Source organism: Jaculus jaculus, chromosome 5 (genome assembly GCF_020740685.1).
Source record: "Jaculus jaculus isolate mJacJac1 chromosome 5, mJacJac1.mat.Y.cur, whole genome shotgun sequence".
In the NCBI taxonomy this organism is placed as follows: Eukaryota; Metazoa; Chordata; class Mammalia; order Rodentia; family Dipodidae; genus Jaculus; species Jaculus jaculus.
Window position 1 is genome coordinate 119,125,656 of NC_059106.1, and position 22,484 is coordinate 119,148,139.

Sequence of the window (22,484 nt, forward strand, 5' to 3'; positions counted from 1 at the left end):
CTAACAACATTCTCCTGGTACTGAGTGGTTGCTGGATTGCTCATACCTCCACTCAATAGCATAGGAGTTGGTATAGCACATTATGCTATGTAATGACTTCCAGATATGTATTATGTCAGCATAAAGAACTTCTCTGGGCTGCTAGCCAGTTATAAAAGTCTAGTTCTAGCCTGAGTCACAAGGTACCAAAGTGATTTTGCTTATGCTTCTTTAAGTTATCACCCATAGGGACCTCATTTACAGTAGTCTTTAATTAACTTACATGAAATATTAGGACTAGAAAAAAGAAACTTGGAAGTCAAGTCACACCACTGCCCTGATATATACCTTGTTGCCACTAAACAGGGTGAGGTGCTATTCTCTGGGCTTCTCCAGATCTCTTACAACATTATTCATGGCTGTAATTATCATTTGAATATCTCCCAAAAAGCTGTGTGTTAGAGTTTGCTCCTCTGTGTGGCACTACTAGGAGATGGTGAATATTTAAGTGATAGGGCCTAATGGGAGGCTTAGGTCATTGGGGGTATGCCCTCAAAGGAGATTACAGATTTGGGGTCTTTTGCTCTATTTCTTAATGCCATTTTTGCCATGTGTGTGAGGGTACATGAGTGTGTATGCACATTTGAAGGCCAGGAGACACCCTGGTACATTCCGCAAGAGTGCTATCCCCTTTGTTGAGACAGGGTCTCTCATTGACCAGGAGCTTGTCAAGTTGACTAGACTGGCTGGCCAGTGAGCCCAAGATCCACCTCCCCGTCATTGGAATTATCACACCTGGCTTTTTTACATGGTACTGGGGATCAAACTCAAGCCCTCGTGCTACTTAACTGAAGGCATCTCCCCAACCTTCTTTTGATCTTTCCTTTTCAATTCCTGCATATGAGGTGTTACCACATGCTCCCGCCATATTATACTATGGTGCCACAGCCCATGGTACTAATATCACCATCTGGTCACAGACTCAAACCTCCAAAACAATAAGTCAAAATAACCTTTCCTCTTTTCACATTGATTTGCCCCCAGTGTCAATGATAACAGTGGACAGATGACACAGATGTGGAGCAGCTTTTATAGAGAAGAAAAGAATAACTGTATGGACCCAGTGATCTACGTTCAGATGCAATTTAGACTACCAACTACTTATGCAGTTTCAACTTCCTTAATTGTCAAAGAAGAGGGACAGCATCCAATTGGAGTGTGTTACAAAGATGAAATAGTGTATCCCAAAGGCTTGCTGGTGAGACTAGCTCACAATAGCTAACATTAATGTCACTGTTACTTCATAATTGCAAAGACAGACAATAGTATCTGGGTATGGTGGTATGCACCTGTAATCCTACCACAGAGAAGTAGGAGCAGGAGGATCAAGAGTTCAAGGCCAACCTCAGTTATGTGAGATCCTAGCAGAAGGAAAGAAAGACAGAAAAAAATAAAAGAAGACATCCAGGCGATGTCTTACACCTTTAATCCCAGCACTCACAAGGCAAGAGGTAGGAGGATCGCTGTGAACTGGAAGCCAGCCTGAGACTACATAGTGAATACCAGATCAGTCGAGGTTAGAGGATGACCCTACTTTGAAAAAATAAATAAATAAAAGAGAAACTCTGCTGATTGTGTGTGGTCTCCAAAAATGGTTCCAATACAACATCCTGCTGGGCTCATCCCCTTGTGCTTGCTTACCGACACTCCACAAAGCAATTCTTTAAGATTCTGGAGTGTGTGCGCGTGTGTGTGTGTGTGTGTGTGAGAGAGAGAGAGAGAGAGAGAGAGAGAGGGAGAATTTCTGTATGTCGCCCCGGAAAGGCCTAGAACATGCTATGTAATCCAAGCTAGCCTTAAACTTGCAACCATCCTGGTCTGCCCTCCCCCCCCCAAGTGCTGAGGTTACAGGCATGTTCCACCACACCTGCTTAAGGGTTGTACCTGCACACTCTTGGAAGCAGCCACCAGCTAAGAAGTCTGTTACTCTGCCAAAAAAAAATGTCCCATTGAGAGGTTAAAGACAATGAGATACATCACAAGCAAAGAGACCACATGCTTCTGAGCCACTAGCCACATGAAAGAAGACACTCAGGGTACTTCCACACATTAAGTCCCAGTATAGATTCTGGAGCCATCTACTACCTTGTTGCAATTCTACAGGTGATCTGAAGTGGCCTACTGAGGCACCACACACTGAAAGTTAACCCACAGAATCACAAGAAGCTATCGTAAATTGTTGCTAGAAGATGTTAGATTGTAGAGTGGTTTCTGACACACCACAAATAACTGAAATTCTTCCTCAGTCCCACTCTTTAGTGCACTTCTTGGAAGTAAGGATTAAGTGTTTATGCCTCTAGATCAGCATAGTAACTGGCCAAGTTGGGGCAAAATGAATGTCCGTTGAATAGATGATTAATAAAATGAAAGAAATTGTTACCCAATTAGCAATGATATCTGAATGATGCTTGGGCCTTCCCTTCTCCCAAAGTGCTAGCAAGTCTCCACTCACTCACTTCTGCTCTAGCTCCCAAGTAAAAGGCTTTCCAGACACTGGTAGAGAATGTTAGCTTGGGGGAAATAAAACTATGTTCCCTTTTGCTTCTCTCCATGGAAGAACGCATCCAAGGACCTTCAGGACATTTCCCCTACTTTAAATTCATCTCTGAAAAGAGCAGTACTCCATATAGATTTCTACTTTGTCTTCTGAGGGAGAAATCATCTCATCCTGAGAGCATTCACAGCTGTGCTTCCAGTGCAGATCCATTCTGGACCAGAGCCTGGATTTCTGGGACATCCCAGGCCAGGTGGAAAGAAGGGTGTGCTTTCAGAAGCTAAGGTTCACTCAGCAGGTGTCTGGATACCATGCCAAAGAGTATAGATGTGATCTGGCTGAGGATGTTACAGGGGCTGATGATCCTGATGGGGCTGCAAAGACCTCTCCCTCAACTCCCGCAGATTCCAACAGCATGTGGGCTCCTTCCTTTTCCACATGGACTCAGTCTTTTTCTATCCCATCTTTAGTGAGTGAAGAATAATGCCACTCAGTTCACCTTCCAGTTTAGAATCCTGGTCAGTTTTCTGTGCTCTTCTTTCTCCTTCAGCACCTACATCTGGTTAGCAACTGTCCCTACAGCCATCACCACCATCACTGGACTTATGAAATTTTAAATGATGTTGGTAAAATGTTATTTGGTTTTGGTTGTTAGTCTTTCAAGTTTTTAAGTTCATTTGCTCTGTGTGTGTGTGTGTGTGTGTGTGTGTGTGTGTTCTTGTCTCTGCAAACACACTCCAGATACTCAATCCACTTTTGAGACTGGCTCTAGGTTAGTACTAAGGAATTTGAACCCAGACCATCAGACTTTACAAGCAAGCACCACTGAAACATTATCTTCCCAGCCCTCGCTTTTGGTATTTTGAGATGGGGTCTTGCATGTGGCCAAGGCTAACCAAAAACTCATTATCCTGCTTCAGTCTGCCTAGTGCTGATTACAAACACATGCCACCATGCTCAGCTCCTAAATTTCTTCATGGTGTCCCTTCCTCTCTATTTCGGTGGGAGGGGGAGTTGTTCTGACAATCCTTTAACTTTTTTCCCCAAATCTGCTCACTAACCTTCTCTGCTTAGCCTCCAGAATGAGCTTTCTGACATGTCAATCCTGCCAGCTTCTTCTGACAATGGCTCTGACGATTCCAACCAACACAGCCGGCCCGCAAGTCACCCCGCGGCCTCACCCTGCTAGCACACCTGCAAACCAGCCCGAATCCCAGCAGCTCCCCAGGTGTACTAGGTGTCTTGTGTGTCGTAGCTCGCTGCTGCAGTCAGTCACCATCACCAAGAATAGCCTGTCTTTGCCAGATTTTCTCCCACATCCCCTTTAAGGTTTGGTTTACTCAATGTCCCTCTCCCTAGAAAACATGCATGGTCTTCTGGTCTTCCTGTCTCATCACAGGTCTATTGTGAAGCCCATTACAGTGTAATGTACCTTTTACTTACATGACTTTCCCCAGCTAAGTGTGTACTGGTACTATCTCCTCTGGTACCATCTCCTCTACTATATAGCAGGTGCTCAGTACTGCCTAACAAATGGAGAAGGAAGGATGGATGAGTGGATGGATGCTTGACATACATTTCCTTTTACTGACAGAGACTTGCCTCTCACTCACCCAGTCCCTATCAAAGTAGAGTTTTCCCATCAATCCTTCTGATTAGAGGATATTATTGTTTCTATCAGTGATCAATTCAGAAATATAAAGGCCAATACTCACAAGGAGCAGCAAATGTTCCATCCTTAAGGTGCCACAGGAATAACATTTGTTAATTTGTATTTGCATTTGAAATTGAAATACAAATTGGCACAAGAACTATTACACATCCCGGCTAATTAATGTTCTAAAAATGAATTATGCAAATCAGCCTCAACAGGCCTCAGAAGCTCTTTCTATGTATGATAAATGATTTGGAATGCGAGTCTTGCTTGAGGGCTGACTCTGACAGGAAAGCACAGGTTTTGGACCACATACATACTCAGCACACACTCTCTAGGTGTGCCTCAGTTTTTTTTTTAATCTGTGAATTGAAAATGGAATGCTTAGTTGGAGTTCTGAGAGAATGAGAGAAATGACCATTACAAAATTCCTTGTCTCAAGTAGTTGCTTCTAAAATAGTATTTTATGGGGCTGGGATGGAGCTCAGTTGATCGAGTGTTTACCGGACATGCATGAAGCCCTGGATTCAGTCCTCAGTACCACATAAACTCAGGGTGGTGGTACACACCCTACTGTAATCCAAACACTAAGGAGGTAGAAGCAGGAAGATCAGGATTTCAAGGCCAGTCTTGGCTACTAGGTGAGTTTGTGGCCAGCCTGGGATCCATGAAACCCTGTATCAAAATTAATTAAATAACTTTAAAATGTAACACCATATGCTAACCAACTGAGATAACCAGTCACTCACACTTGTAAATATTCCTTTCCTTTGTTTTTTGGTTTTACAACACCTCCCCCCTCCTGTATTCTCCCTCCCTACCTTCTTTGCATCAGTCTTACTTCAAACATCCAAGAACACTATCTTTTTCTCTGAAAAAGTGGCCACATCACCATTGTGTATTTGTTTTTCACTAGCCAGCAATCCCCAGAACCATGTAAACATCTAACTTGGCCACAGGCTATGCCATGGACCTTGAGAATAGAGCATCAGACCAGCTGGAGGAGGTCGTGGTGACTGGTTAGGGAGCGGAGCAGACAGCAGTGCAGCCTGGCCAGCCCTCTGTGTGGTCTGCTATGCTTGATAACCTATCACCATGACCATGACCACTAACTACCTCCGGACTCAGCCGGACAGATGCAGACCAGCATCACAACCCCATTTGCATAATACAATTTAATAGCGTGGATCAAGGATGCTGTGCTCAGAAAGGCCTTGGGGCCTGAGCCCACAGCAGACAAGTCTAGTGACGACCAGCATGACAGAGACAATCCATCTACAAATGTACCTTGAGCATGTGGAGTCTTCATTCATCCCTCTCCCTTGATTCCAACGGTAAATCAAAAGCTTCTAGAGGGGCTGGGGAGATGACTCCGGGGGTAAGAGTAGTTACCACTTAAGCAGGAGAGCCTGAGACTCCCTTAGTTCAGTTCCCCAGTAGCCGCATAAACAGGTCAATTTCTAAGCCCTGAATTCATGGGCAGGGCTACCCTAGCCATTAAGCCCTAGGAATGCTCCTGCCTCTACCTCCCCAGCACTGGGATTACAGATGTGCATCACCATACCTGGCATTTTATGTGGGTACAAGGGATTTGAACTCAGGTACTCATATAACATGGCAAGCACTTCACCCAGGACTAAGTTGATAAGTGGTTGAGCTTGAACTTTGTCTTTGGACCATTTCTTTTTTTGTTTGTTTGTTTTTTAACTTCTTAATGACAACCTCCATTAATACAGACCATAAGCCATGATCATAATCCACTCCCACCACCTTCCTTTTTTCTCACTCTCAAAATGCCCCCTCAAGTGAATCCTTACTTTTTAACTAATCTGTCTTCTATTTTCATGCCATCATTCTTTTCTTCTCCTACTATGCGGGCCTTGTGTAGGTAGCGTCAGCCACTGTGAGGTCATGAATGTCAAGGCCACTTTGTGTCTGGAAGACTATTGTAAACACTCCTCCCCTTTCTTTGGCTCTTACATTCTTTTTGCCGCTTCTTACACAGTGGTCCCTGAGCCATGAAGGATTGTCATAAAGATGTCTCATTTAGTTGCTGACCACTCCACTGTAACTTCTCTTCTCTTTTCTTTAAAATAGAACATGTTTGCACCTCTAAGGGTGTTTTATTGTTGTTGTTGTTGTTGGCTTTTTTGGGGGGTCTTGTTTAGTTGTTTTGTCTGGACCCCACATCTTTCTGAAACTACCATTTAATCTCTCTGTGGTGGTTTGAATCAGATGTCCCCCTCATAAACTCAAGTGTTCTGAATGTTTGATGCCCAGTGTGTTGTTGGAGGTGGGCTATGGGGTGTTAGAGCCAGGTCCCCCTTGTGATACTCAGCTCACACGCTTGCTGCTATTGTCTACCTGCTGGGACAGAGGTGATGTCCAGCCTCTGCTCTGTAACCTTTTCCCTGCTGTTTGAAGCTTCCCCTAGAGACTATAAGCCAAAATAAGTTCTTTCCTCCTATTACCTGCTTTTGGTCAGGTGTTTTGCCCCACAATGCAAAGGAAACTATCATACTCTCCTTTCTTAGAGTTCAAAACAGAGTGGTCTATGCTCTAACTTACATACCATATAAGCCATTCCCTTGTCAAGCTGATGATTCTTAGTATTCAATGAAAATCCTTTTATCCAATGACCACTCTTAGAAATACAATAGCAGTCGGGCGTGGTGGCTCATGCCTTTAATCCCAGCACTCTGGAGGCAGAGGTAGGAGGATCACCATGAGCTCAAGGCCACCCTAAGACTACATAGTGAATTCCAGGTCAGCCTGAAGTAGAGTGAGACTTACCTCAAACCCCTCCCCCCCAAAAAAGGAAATAAATACAATAGCAAAATTTTAGTCCTTATCTCATGAGACCCTTCTATAGGGATTGGCCTTTTGACCTTCTTCCTTAGAGTTTCTTGAGGTCTACACTCTTCACTTCTCTCTAAGTAGTCACTCTGTTCATCCCATCAATAGAGGTGATCATTCTACTCCAGGTGAAGACTGCTGATCTCTGCTCTCCAACTCCACCAGTGATTCCTGCTAATTCCAAATAGGGTTTCAGATGCCCAGAAGGCTGCTCCATCTGCAATGAATCGCTTTCCATCATTGAACTTATCCTATGTCCTGCCCCCTTGTGCTCTGAGTTATGTGGAAACACCCAAGAAAGGGCCTTGAAAATTGTCTTTGTCTGTTTGTATTCCCCACACCCATGTCTAAACCAGAAGTGAACCATGCCTTTTTCCTTTCTAAGCATTGCTAAGAGGCTTGGGCACTTTTCCTCCTCATTTGTATTTTCTTCTCTCTCTTTTTAATTTTTTTAATTTAATTTTATCTATTTGACAGAGAAAGAGAGAAACAAGCATATATATGGGGGGGGGGGGAGAGAGAGAGAGAGAGAATGGCCATGCCAGGGCCTTCAGCCACTATAAATGAACTCCAGATACATGCGCCACTTTGTGCATCTGAGGAATTGAATCTGGGTCCTTTGGCTTAGCAGGTAAGTGCCTTAACCACTAAGCCATCCCTCCAGCCCCACTTTTCATCTTCTTGTGTCACTTGACTCAAACTCTCCTCCACTCTGACCTATTATACTTCAGCTCCTCCAGGCTGGCCTCTATTTCCAGTATCTTCTCTGCATCCTCATCCACACACCCACCCACATGCACACATGCACATACACAGCAACAGGCCAATTCTCCATGGGTGAAAGGCTTTCAGAGCCTTAACTTAGGCTCTGAGACAAAGTCCAACCTCCCAAGCCCAGCATGGAGGCCCATGGCTTGCCCTGGCCTGAGACTCCCCTCATGTCACAGGCTCCAGTCCAGATGCTTCTCTCCTGCATCACTGAGCTGCTTCAAGAGGCAAACCTAGGAACGTGTCTCCACCTCAGCAGAGAAGGTCCTTCCATGCCTCTGCACTTCTGCCAGCTCTTCCCACTGGGCCACTAGAATTCCTCCTCCCTGTGAAACTACTGTGTGTCACATGCATACCACTGAACATGGATCAGACTGTTGTGCAGTTGACAATGAGAAAACCTATTTCCTGCACTCAATCAAAGGCCAAAACTTTGAGGCACAAGAAAGCTGATTTAGAGACCAACCCATTTACCATCAGGTTTTACAGACTTAAGTGTGAATAATCAACTAGTATTCTGAAAGGCTGTCTCAAAAACCACCCTATTGGTGGCAAAATGAAATGAGAACCCAGGTTCTCTGGCTTCCAGGCCACAGGACTTTCACTACCTCCTATGTCAGCTTTTCCAGAGGAGTCTTGATTTAAGTGAAAGCTAAAATTTAAACGAAGAAAGTAGCAACTGATCCATAAAGGAAAGCTTCAGTGAGTCAAGAACTCCAAAGGAAAGTGTAATAAGCAAAACAAAGATAGAGAAACTCATGACCTTGAGGCTTCATTCTAAATTCCCATGAGCTGCAAATTAAAAGTTCTTAAAGAAAGACCTACTTTCCACTGAGTTTAGTTTTAAAATAAAAGAAAATCTGTCATTGTCTTCCTTTGTTTTGCCATCCATTTCTTCATTCACTCACCAGGAATGTTCTAAATTCTCTGCACCACACTGGACTTTTCTACCAGACACAGAGGACCCAAAGACAACAACACAGTCACTGCCGGGGGAAACTGAAGGTCCAAGGAACTCAGCCTTTCCCTACAGGGCTGGGAGACAAGGCACAGCATGCCCAAAGGAGGAGGGCCTAAACAGCACCCACTTGAGGAAAGAAAAGCACAGAAGACTGACTTCGAAGGGCCATTTGTATCCAGATGTGCCCACTGGCCACTGTGGGTTGTAAAAGCCTGGATGAAACATGAGGGGAAGGCTGTTCATAGCACTGGTGCCCTGGCTCTGCTCTCGTCCCAGCCAGTTGTGTGATAAAGGAGAAATCCGATAGAAGATAACCACAGGCAGCTACAGGGAAAGGGTTTCTGTCCCCTCCCCAGTCCTTCTCCTGGATAGTCAGTCTTAATAAGCTGAGGTATAAGACTCAAGGGGAATCAAGCGTGATGCCACATTCCTGCAATGCCAGCACTTGGGAGGCAGAGACAGGAAGATCAAGGCCAGCCTGGTCTACCTAAAGAATTCCAGGGCAGCCAGTTACATGAGACTCACACCCCACCAATAATAATAATAAGAATAATAATAATGGAATAAATACTCTCAAAGGGACATTTGGTGCTAGATTCTAAAGTAGGGCTTTGACCAGTCAAGTCTGACCAGGTGGGGTCAGTGGCAAATCACTGTTGCCTCAGTTTACAGCTGTGCATATTCAAAGTGAGAGCACCCATGTGGGAGGAGTTTCACATTGTGACCATCACCTGGACACAGCAGCGATAAGACCATAGCCAAGTTCAACTGGCCAGTGTTCTACTTTGAAGCTAATGGGGTTTCCCAAGCTCCTACTGAGAAAGCAGTACTCAAATGAGCACCATCCACCCGGACATACTGCAAGTCATTCAGTTTTCCCAGGCATCTCTTCTTCAGACACCTGCTCCCATTACACCAAAGCTGTTACACAATTCAGGCTTACAAAGAAGAAAAAAAAAAATGGGGGAGGAGGAGGCTATACTATACAATAGAGGCTGCCCCTGGATTGAAATTTTGAATAGGGATTTTAAGGGGGAAAAAAAGGTATAAATTCACATGACTAGAACTGTCCTAAAATATTTATGGTCAGTGCTATAAAATTTCACATACTTTTTTTTTTTCAGCAGCAAGAGTTTTAGCTTTACTTCATTTTGCAGGTGGCAGTGACTACTGAGAGGACTCAAAAGTTGTCAATGTGCTGAAGGTAAAAATTGACTGTTGGATGCTCAGAGCTAAATGAGGCATCTTCAGTGCTCTCTCTCAGCTCTGGGAATATTGGAGAAGAGAGGGCAGAAAGAAAGGGCTAGATGATAAGCAGGAGCACTGGGGAACGCTATCTTCCAACATGACTTGACTGCTACACTCGTGACCTCAGAGAGTGCTGTTACCTGCACAAGATCTACACAATATTGGTATCATCAAGATTCCGTCATGGATAATGGAGGAGGCTATGAGGTCCCTATCCCTTCCTGAAGAGTTATCAGCAATTAATGACTGCTGGGGAGCAGGAGACATTTTCTGAAGTGTTATAGCCACTGGTAGGTTTCCTGTGCTCTGGTAATAATCCCACACTCATGCAGGCAAACATTATTGAATTTAGAGGATCACACGCCCCTAAAATCAAAATAAAATATAAAAATAAAAAAGGGGCTGGAGAGATGGTTCAGTAGTTAGAGCATTTGCCTGCAGAGCCTAAGGATCAGGGTTCCATTCCACAGTACCTATGTAAAGCCAGATACACAAGGTGACACATGTGTCTAGAGTTCATTTGCAATGGCTACAGGCCCTGGCACACCCATATTCTCTCTCTCTCTCTCTCTCTCTCTCTCTCTCTCTCTCTCTCTGTCTGTTTCTCTTCTCTCATAAACAAATAAATAAAATATTTTTTTAAGGAGGGACTGGGCTGGAGAGATGGCTCAGCATTTAAGGCTCTTGCTTGTAAAGCCTGATTTGATTTCCTAGTATCCATGTAAAGCCAGATGTACAAAGTTGCACATGCATCTGGAGTTCATGTGCAGTGTCAAAAGGCTATGGTATGCTATTTTTTTTATCTCTCTTTCCTTGCAAATAAATAAATACTTTAAAAGAGCAACTAGTTGAGAAAAAGAAGGGGTTCAGTGGCAAGGTAAGGGGAGGGAGTCAGAGTTCTACTGGTTCTTTGTCTCCTGATTGCAATGAATAATGAGGAAATATAGTTGAAGGGCAAGTAGCCAGAGACTCATTAAAGGTGAAGATAAAGGTGTGGCAGCATGGAGTGAGTAGGCCTGTTTCTGGCTCCTCCCAGCTCCCTGGTCCCAGTTCCCTGCTCCTGAGGGGGCAGGGACAGGCATGGAGTGACTAGGCCAGATGCCTACTTCCTGGCTCCTCCCAGTTCCCTGGTGTGGGTTCCCTAAGCTGGACTGTGTGCAGGCAGTCACTGCAGCATGGAGTGAGTAGGCCAGATTCATGTTTCCAGCTCCTCCCAGCTCCCTGGTCCAGGTACTCTGCCTGGGAGGGTGTGCAGGCAGGCACAGCAATGAGTGAGTAGGCCAGATCCCTGTTCCCTGACTCCTCCCAGTCCCCTGGTCCTGGTAGGTCCCATTGGGCCTTTCTTGGGAAGGCCTGGTCCCTGTGTGGGCTGTGGAATCAGGCCTTTTGCTCTGGTATCCTGACTGACCACTGAGTACCAACATCCCTGTTCACCTGAGTCAGAGGGTGCAGTAGCCAAAGAACAAAAACTTGCTTCCTCCTTAATAAAATAAGGAGTCTCCCTAATATGGGTAGACAGCAATACAAAAAAGCCAGCAAAAGTCAGAAAACTGAGAGATCTCCAACAAGGATGCCTAGTCCTATAATGGAAGCCTCCAATGAAATCATAGAGAAATCAACAGAAATTCATTCCCAAAATGAAAACACAACAACTAATGAAGCCCTGATCAAAAGAATTGCTGAACTGGAAGCAAACCATCAAAGAACCAACAATCATATCAATGAAATGATACAGAGTTGTCTCTTAGAGAATTCAGCTTTTGACAGTAGGCTTAACTTGATTGAAGAAAAAGTTAGAACCCTCAAAAGAGATATGAACAAATTGAAGGTGAGACAAGAAATGGAGGATCTCAACAACCAGTTGATTAAGCTTAACGAAGACTTGATCAAATGCAACAGTGAATTCCAGGAAACATCAATAAATCAGAACTTGAATTGAAATTGTACCTCAAAAAAAAAAGAGATGGAGAGTTCCTGAGGGTGCTTGTTTGTGGAGGTAGTGGGTGCTTTTCTGAGACATCTGGTTAAGACGGTGGTGTAGGAACCACACCAAAGCAGCCTTGGGGAGCAAAAGCCAAAAAAAACAAGAAAAAATACCAGCAAAATACATGCTTCTACTAAAAAGTGAGGTATATAGGGAATTATCAACTGCAGCAGAGAGGAGGAGTGCTCCAGAGCATCTACAACCCACAGAAGCAGGCAGAAGTGGCTCCAGAAGCAGCAGCACCAGGTACGCATGGCCACAGCTGCAAGGCTTGGCCTGAGCCAGAGGAACAGCCAGGTGAGGGGATTTAAGAAACGTGAAGGGAGGATGGCAGGGACCAACAGAGCAGCTCCTGAGGAAGGGGATCACGAGGACCAGCGAGAAAACTTCACCCACCATCCACAGCCTCCCCTCCCCCACCACCAGTGCAATCACCAGCAAGTACCAGAGACTTGGATAAGGGAGCTCACCTACACAGCTCCTGGCACAGGTGATCAGACCAGTGAACAACAGACCCAGCCAGTCTACCTGAGCCCACAGCGCAACACAGAAGGATCCAAGCAGGCGCACAGCATAATTGAGACCAGGTAATTGAGATTACACCAGGTCAGTGTCCACCAAATAAGCCTGGTGTATAGGTTTGAATCAGAAGTACTAATTGCACCTTCCATGTCAGGGTAAATTATATGTTAAAACTGATGGATGGTCAGATTTGCTGTTATTAAATAAGCTATACTTTGGGTTTGTTATTTGTTGCTTCATGATTTATAGTGCCTTTGTTTCCTCTTCTGTTGTTCACTGGGGAAGGGTCTCACTTGGTCATAAGCAGACTTGGAACCCTCAACAGACCAGAAATCTTAGCCTCCCAGTTGACAAGATTAAGGGTATTAGGCAACATATATCCTTAAGGAACTGTGACTTTGCTAGAGGATCTGGTTGTCATAATACCCACTCTTGCATAAATACTCTGTTTTTTATTGAATGTGTACATTGTTTAGTTAAATTTTAGAATTTGCCTATATTTTGTTCCACTCAGGCTACTTGAATACTGTTATATCAGGCAAACCCAACACCTAGGGTCACTTTTGTGGTTACTCTGAGGGTCTTAAGAGCCACACCTATCACCTTAAGCTCCTACTCTGAAGATATATAACATCAGATTGATTGATATATCTAATAATACTGCAGATAATTAGAACAATCCAAGCATTAAATTAATCCAAGATGCAAAACTCGCCACATGGGCTGGAGAGATGGGTTAGCAGTTAAATGCTTGCCTGTGAAGCATGAGGACCCTGGTTCAAGGCTCAATTCCCCAGGACCCATGTAAGCCAGATGCACAAGGGTGCACACACATCTGGAGTTCATTCGCAGTGCTCAGAGGCCCTGGAACATCCATTCTCTCTCTCTCTCTTTCTCTCTCTCTCCCCCCTTTCTCTGTAAAATAAATAAACAATTTTTTTAATCTCCACATTATAATACAAGAAACACAAAAAGCTCAAGCAATATTAATCAACCAAAAAATATTAATGCCTCAGAAATGACCTCCAGTGAGCCTGATTTAGAGGAAATGCCTGAGAAAGATTTCAAAAAAATGATTAAAATATGTTCAAAGACATCAAAGAGGAAATCAAAGAAGAAAATGAAACAAATTTAGTAAAATAAGGAGGTCAATACAAGACATAAATAAGGAAATAGCAATAATAAAGAAAAACCAGTTAGAAATACTAGCAATGAAGAACACAGTCAGTGAAATAATAATAATAATAAAAACTCTGTAGGAAAATCTCACCAGTAGAATGGATGAAGGAGAGAACAGAATATCTAAACTAAAAAGCCAGATGGCAGATCAAATACAGTCCAACAAAGAGAAAGACAAACTGATAGGAAAGCATGAATAGGAATTTCAAGATATATGGGACACTATGAGAAGATCAAACATAAGAATTCAGGGCACAGACTTTCCACTAAGATGGCAGCATAGGTACCACACCAAAGCAGCCTAGGGGGAAAAAAGCCAAAAAAAAAAAAAAAAGCAGCAAAATACACACTTTTATTAAAACGTGAGGTGTATAGAACATGGAAATAGCAATGGAGAACTAGGAGGGATCCAGAGCATCCAGAGCCCACACAGGCCGCAGAAGTGGCTCCAGCAGGTACATGGGACTGCAGTGGCAGCATGACAACCAGCCACCAGGCTTGACTTGAGCCACAGGAAAAGCCGGATTTTTTTAAATTTATTTTATTTTATTTTTTTATTTATTTATTTGAGAGCAACAGACACAGAGAGAAAGACAGATAGAGGGAGAGAGAGAGAATGGGCGCGCAAGGGCTTCCAGCCACTGCAAATGAACTCCAGATGCGTGCGCCCCCTTGTGCCTCTGGCTAACGTGGGACCTGGGGAACCGAGCCTCGAACCAGGGTCCATAGGCTTCACAGGCGAGCGCTTAACCACTAAGCCATCTCTCCAGCCCAAAAGCCGGATTTTTGACAATAAAACAGAAATAAACAACAACACCATCATAGTCGGAGATATCAATACTCCACTATCATTAATAGACAGATCATGTAAGCATAAAATCAACAAGGAAATAATAGAGCTCAACATCATAGATCAACTAGACCTAACAAACATCTACAGAACTTTCCACCCCAACTCTACAGAACACACATTTTTCTCAGCAGCCCACAGAACCTTCTCCAATATTGACCATGTATAGGCCATAATGTGTGCCTCTATAAAGTCAGGAAAATTAAAGCAACTTCCTGCATCATGTCAGATCACAATGCTTTAAAGCTAGAAATTAACAAAAGACACATCAAGAACTCCACCAGGTCCTAGAGACTAAATAACACACTTTAAACAATCAATGGGTCATGGACGAAATGAAAAAATAAATTGTAAAATTCCTAGCATTGAATGATAATGAAAACACAACCTACCAAAACTAATGGGACACAGTGAAGGCACAGTGAAGGTCCTAAAGGGTAAATTCATAGCACTAAATGCTTTCATTATAAGACAGAAAGATTCAAATTAATACCCTAACTGTTCACCTAAAGGCACTGGAAAAACAAGAAATATCTAACCCAAGGACTCCAGATGGAAAGAAATAACAAAGATTAGAGCAGAAATTAATGAATTGGAAACTAAGAAAACAATTTTTAAAATCAGTGAAAGGAAAAGCTGGTTCTTTGAAAAAATAAACAAGATTGACAAACCTCTGGCCAATTTAATCAGGCAAAAAAATGGAAGTCTCAAATTAATATAGTCAGTAATGAAAAGTAGAGATCAAAAGAGACATCAATGAAATTGGAAGAGTCATGAGGGCATACTTCCAAAATCTCTACCTGGCAAAATTGAATAATCTGGAAGAAATGGATAAATTCCTAGACACATACCACCTACAAAAAAATAAACCCAGAGTAGATTAATCTCCTAAAGAAACCTATCATATCCATGGAAATTGAAAAGGAAATCAAAAACCTCCCCAGAAAGAAAAGTCCAGGATCAGATGCCTTCTCAGCTGAATTCTACCAAACCTTCATTGAGGAAATGAAACCAATTTTTCTCAAACTGTTTCATATAATTTGAGATCAATGAATCCTCCCCAACTCCTTTTATGCAGCTAGCTTTATCCTAATACCAAAACCAGACAGACGTGCAACAAGAAGAGAAAACTATATGCCTATATCCCTAATGAACTTAGATGCAAAGATCCTGAATAAAATCCTTGCAAACTGAATTCAACAACACATAAAAGCATTTTCTACCTTGATCAAGTAAGCTTCATCCCAGGGATGGTTCAACACATGAAAATCAGTTAACATAATATCCCACATAAATAAACTTAACCATAAGAACCACATGATCAACTCAATTGATGCAGAGAAGGCCTTTGACAAAATACAACACCACTTCATGAACAAAACACTGGAAAGAATATGCATGGAGGGTTTATATCTCAACATAATAATGGCTATATATAAAGCTCCTGAAGCCTAAATAATACTTAATGAGGAAAAACAAGCAGTTCCCACTGAGATCAGGAACATGGTAAGACCCTACTGCCGAAGACACCATATGCTGTTGGCTCGGACCATGGAGAGACCTGGTTAGAATCGGGAAGAAAACCAGTCCCCAGACAATTAGCCAATCTATTACTGGAAGGTGCTACATGAGCTACTGAGGGAAGGTGACCAACATCTGTCTGAGCAACTCAAAGCTTAAGCAACTCAGAAGCAAACAACCTGACATGATGCTCACACAAGTGCAATAGTGGCACACAAGCCATGGTGGGTAACCAACTGCTCTTTAATTGCCTAACAGATCTTCTCAGTGGAAAGGAAACCATATCTAGAACTAGGAAAGTAAGAATCATATCCAGATAACAATTTTGCTTTCCAGTGTCAAGCTCCCACTAATCTTGGGCTATAAGAGGATCTACACCCTCTAAATTCTCTCTAAATTAACAGTGGTTATCCTATTTAACTGGTACTGACTTCACTCACTGCTGGAGAATCTGCTTCTCTTTTTCAGACAGGAACAGGACCTGAGGAGATAAACAACCCAGCACACTCTACCCCAGCCCCAGCTGAAACCACAGAGGAATTGGGGAAATGAGCAAGAATGCTGTTTTCTTGGTGAATCTTCTATCAGCACAAGGGTGAAGGAGATAGACACTGAGGACAGTCAACATCTACCAAACTAGATATTCAGAAGCTCCTAAGTGCCCATCACTGAAGCAGATTTAAAATGCACCCAGCATGGCGTAGGGAATTTTTCAGAAGAGGGGGCAGAGAGATTCTTAGACCCACAAGTTGGGACATTATGGCACAGAGACATTGCCTCTCCCCCATAACTGACTGCTGTCCCCACAATGCATGATCCACAGTGCCCATGGGGTTAACCTGCATCTCCTATGAGGAAGGCCTCTTGGAAAAGGGGCAGGGATGAGGGAAAGGATGGTACCAACATGTGTTGTTTACATACTAAGTCTGTCCATATCTAATGAAAATATTTTTAAGTGAAGATAAAGGATAGCTTCCCATTACAGAGAGGTGCCCACAAAAATGAGTGGCCAGCCAGCATTCTGAAACTGGGGATTTTACATACTGCAGAGTTTGGTCCATACTTTTTATATGAAATTAAGCATCAAGTTGGGGCGAGTTTTATTGGTTAGGTTTAAATGTATATAGGCACCTTGTTTTATGGGTCAGGGAGAAGAGCAAAGACTCAGAAAGAGTAAGAAAAAGTAAGAAAAAGATCTGCCAAAAAAAATTTTCCAGAAGTAGGAAGAATTAGGAAGAAACGAGAACAGAGGGAGGGCAGTACCAGATCACCACCTTGGTGGTCAGGTTTAGGTGCCAACTGGAGTTGCCTTCTAGTCTCCTAGGTCAAGTTGATGTTTTATGTTCTTTTGTGCCTGTGCCTCTAAGTAGCTACCTACAAAAGAAGGCTGCCTTGGTCTTAAATTCCATCAAAGAGACAGAAATGAAAGGGGATAATATGATCAAAATAAATCATATGTATATATATATAAGTGGTCGATAAAAATTAGAAAAAAGACTGGCATGGCAGTGCATGCTTTTAATCCCAGCATTTGAGAACCTGAGGTAGGAGGATTGCACGAGTTTGAGGCCAGCCTGAGCTACAGGTCAGCCAGGACTAGAGTGATATACTGCTTCAAAAAATAAGAACAAGGGATGGAGAGATGGCTTAGCAGTTAAGGCATTTGCCTGCAAAGCTAAAGGACCCAGATTCAATTCCCCAGGACCCACATTAGCCAGATGCACAAGGTGATGCATCCATCTGGAGTTTGTTTGCAGTGGCTGGAGACTCTGGGGCACACATTCTCTCTCTCTCTCTCTCTCTCTCTCTCTCTCTCTCTCTCTCTCCTTTCTCTCTATCAAATGGATTTTTAAAAATGAATTATTTTTTAAAAAATAAGATAGAGAAGCCCACACCCATGCTTTGGGATGTGGTTTCACTTTTAAAAAAAATAATAAAATAGGGGCTGGAGAGATGGCTTAGCCATTAAGGAGCTTGTCTGCAAAGCCAAAGGACCTAGGTTTGATTTCCCAGGACCCACATAAGTCAGATGCACAAGGTGGCACAAGCATCTGGAGTTCATTTGCAGTGGCTGGAAGCCCTGGCATCCCCATTCTCTCTCTCTCTCTCTCTCTCTCTCTCACTATCTCTCTTGGCTTCTTTCTCTCAAATAAATAAATGAAAATAAAAATAAAATTTAAACAATATAATAAAATAAATAAAAACCATACCCCCACCCCTCCCACTACTTCACAGGGACTGACTGAAGCCTTCATGACCCCAAAGTAAATCCTATAACTCCACTAAGGAAGGCCCCAAAGAAATAGGGCCAGAGAGAGGCCTCATGATCAAAGAATATAACTTGTTAATAGATGTGTGTGTGTAATGATTTTTTTAAAAATCAGTTAATTGATAAAAAGTTACAACAAAAAACTGTCTTGAATGCATCATATGTTATTTCCTATTTATTTGATTTTGAGGGAGGTTAATATTTTTTATTTTTAATTATTTATTTGACAAACAGAAAGAGGGAGGGAGAGAGAGAGAGAATGGGTGTGCCAGGCCTTCAGCCACTGCAAATGAACTCCAGCTACATGTACCACCTTGTGCATCTGGCTAACGTGAGTCCTGGGGAATCGAACCTGGGTCCTTTGGTTTTACAGGCAAATGCCTTAACTGCTAAGCCATCACTCCAGCCCAATTTCCTATTTATTTGAAAGAGCGGTAGAGACAAATAGGAAGAAAGAAAGAGAGTTGAATATGGTCATGCCAAGGCCTCCTGACACAGCAAACAAATTCCACATGCATGCACTGCTTTGCGCATCTGGCTTTATGTGGGCACTAAGGAATTGAACCTAGGCCATCAGGTTTTCAGGCTTTGTAAGCAAGCACCTTTAATCGCTATGCCATCTCTCTACCCTAACCAGATACAGCTTTTTAAATATTTATTTATTTACTTATTTAAGAGAAAGAGAAAGAGGCAGCTAGAGAGGAAATGGGTGTGCCAGGGCCTCCAGACACCGCAAATGAACTCCAGATGCATGCTCCACCTTGTGTAGCTGGCTTACGTGGGCACTTGGCGAATCAACCCTCTTTCCTTAGGCTTCGCAAACAAGCACCTTAAAAGCTAAGCCATCTCTTTTAGTCTCAGATCTAATGATTTTTTGTTTTTTTTTTTTTTTGGTTTTTCGAGGTAGGGTCTCACTCTGGCTCAGGCTGACCTGGAATTCACTATGTAGTCTCAGGGTGGCCTCGAACTCATGGCGATCCTCCTACCTCTGCCTCCCGAGTGCTGGGATTAAAGGCATGCGCCACCACGCCCGGCAGTCAGATCTAGTGTTTTTTTTTTTTTTTTTTTTTGGTTTTGTTCAAGGTAGGGTCTCACTCTGGTCCAGGCTGACCTGGAATTAACTCTGTAGTCTCAGGGTGGCCTCGAACTCATGGCGATCCTCCTACCTCTGCCTCCCGAGTGCTGGGATTAAAGGCGTGCGCCACCACGCCCGGCTTGATCTAGTGTTTTTTAACATGAGTGTGAAAATTAGACTTGCTCCAAATAGGAATATAAATTTAAATAAATATCTCTCATTTGAAAAAGAAGAGTTTTAGCTTCAAAGTTACATGGTTTTTAATCTCAATCCATCATTTATTGCCTGTATGACCTTGGAAGAGTGACGTGATCATCCAGGTGTGGTGGTATACACCAGTAATCCCAACATTCAGGAAGCTGAAACAGGAGGATTTTATAAGCTTGAAGCTAGAACAGGGTACATAGTAAGACTCTTTCTCAAAAAAAAAAAAAAAAGAAAAAGAAAAAATGCAGGGCGTGGTGGTGCCCCTTTAATCCCAGCACTCGGGAGACAGAGGTAGGATGATCTCCATGAGTTCAACATAGTGAATTCCAGCTCAGCCTGGGCTAGAGCAAGACCCTACCTTGAAAAACCAATAATAATAATTAATAAATAAATAAATTAAAGTAGACATCCTGGTACACACGTCTAACCCCAGTACTTGGGAGGTGAAGGCAGAAGGGTCAGAAGTTCAAGTTTGTGCTTGGCTACATAATGAGCTAGAGATGGCCTGGACTATCTGTGTCAAAAAATAAAAAAGCATAGTATCATTATTTCCATTTTTGAATTCACACCTATGCCCCAGGGCCACTCATGGATCCACAGGCACCTGGAAAATCCATTGTAGGGAGAGACAGCAACATTTTTTTTTTTTACACCCACTCAAAGACTCATGGCCAAGGCACTCATAACAAAAGGCAATCAAAAACATACAGATTTACTTACTGTGTTTATGAGACATGGGAGCTGTGGTGTTTAATCTTCACTGTCAACTTGACAAGATCACTATGAAAACTTCTCGGAGTGTGCCTCTCAGAGTACTGCCAGGTTTAACTGATAGGAAAATCCCACCCTGAATGTAGGCAACACCATTCTATGTGTTGGGATCCTGAGACTGGTAAAAAGTAGAAAGTTAATTGAACCGTATCATTCATCTCTCTTGTTTCTGGACCATGGACACAATTCTACTGGTCACCTCACACTTCCACCACCATGTCTTCCTCAGAATGTAAGAGCGAAAGGAAGGGCAGGACTTCTTACAATGTGCTCTTTCAGACACAAGATGGCCTGGATGTCCATGACGTTGCAGTCAGTGCCTGACACTACCTACACAAGACCATCGTAATCGGAGGAAAAGATAAGGGCATCAAAATAAAAGAAAGATTGCTGTGAATGTGGGGCCACCCTGAGACTACATAGTGGATTCCAGGACAGCCTGGGCTAGAGTGAGACCCTACCTTGAAAACAAAACAATAAAATAAATAAATAAATAAATAAATAAATAGAGACTGATTGAGAGTGAGAGGGGATGTGATGGAGAGTGGAGTTGTGGAAGGGGAAGCTGAGGGGAGTAGGGAATTATCGTGGTTTGTTGTCTATAATTATGGAAGCTGTCTATAAGTAAAAGTGGAAAAAATATGAAAAAAGAAATATAAAGCAAAGAAACATGGAGAAATTGGTTTGTTTGTTTTTTTTTCCACACCATTGTAGTATGATCGAAAGGGCAAAAGTGTGTGTTCTAAGAAATAAGCTGGGAAGAATTTAACAAGACCTGTCTGTTCAGATTATTCTCTGCACTTGTATCATTATTTCTCTCCTCCAGGTAGAGGGAGGACTCCCCTGGGATGGGACCTTACAACCTACTTTGGAGGAGGGTGAGAAAACCTAATTCAGAGAAGAAAGTCAGGTGGAGGTGGATAGTCTTGTTTCTGTTGTTTTCTCAAATGCCAAAGTTCCATGTTACTGGGTAGGATGTCCTAAACCCCATCACTGTCAATAGAGGCGAATAAATGACCCGCGCTTAAGTCCTGACTCCCGCTCTCTTACCGAGTGGCTTCTACCCAATCTCTTCGCTGTGGCTTCCTTTCCTCACTAGTAAGCATTAAGGTACGGACCTGCTAGGACTGTATGTACTACGTTAACGCGGGGCCTGCGGCGCAGTAGGCTCTTGGGTTGGCAGCTAGCATGGTGGGCTTCTCTCAACACTCACTGCCTCCACCCAGCCAGGTGCTACTGGGGAGCTAGAACCTAGCGAAGAACCGAACACCCCCCTTCAGGGGCTCTTGACCCTGTAGACAAGATGGTGCAAGAATGCCCAGGAGGGTATGAGTGCACTCCAAGAGCGGCAGCTGAATGTGCAAGACACAGATGACTCGGGCTGGCACGAGCAGGGCCCCGGGAATTGCCTCGGCGTCCAGTCGGGAGAGACGAGCCCGGTCCAGCTCAGGAGGACGTAACTCGGACTTTCTCCAAGTGACTACATGTCAACAACACTTTGATTTCAAGCTGAACCGAGTCCCAGTTCTAAGAATGTGAATTAATTTCCCAACTATAGAGTTTCTAAGATGATCCTTCAGGTCCCTCCGGCTCTACAGACATTTACATCTCAGGCTACAAACTCCAGGAAGACAACTCACATGTTTCGTTCACGGCTTGCCCAGAACACCAGTGTGGATCTGGGTTTGGTGTTTCAGTAAAAGTCTTTTCCTCTCTCAATCTCAAGTTATTTTATTTATTTATTTATTTTTTATGTATGTATGTATGTATGTATGTATGTATGTTTGTTTGTTTGAGAGCGACAGACACAGAGAGAAAAATAGATAGAGGGAGAGAATGGGCGCACCAGGGCTTCCAGCCACTGCAAACGAACTCCAAACGCGTGCCCCCCCTTGTGCATCTGGCTAACGTGGGACCTAGGGAACCGAGCCTCGAACCGGGGTCCTTAGGCTTCACTGGCAAACGCTTAAGGCTAAGCCATCTCTCCAGCCCCACTTTATTTTAATAACTCGACAACCTCTAGTTTTAGCAGTTCCCTCACAGACAGGTTTCAGAAAACATGCATTTGTGTAACTTACTAGCTTTG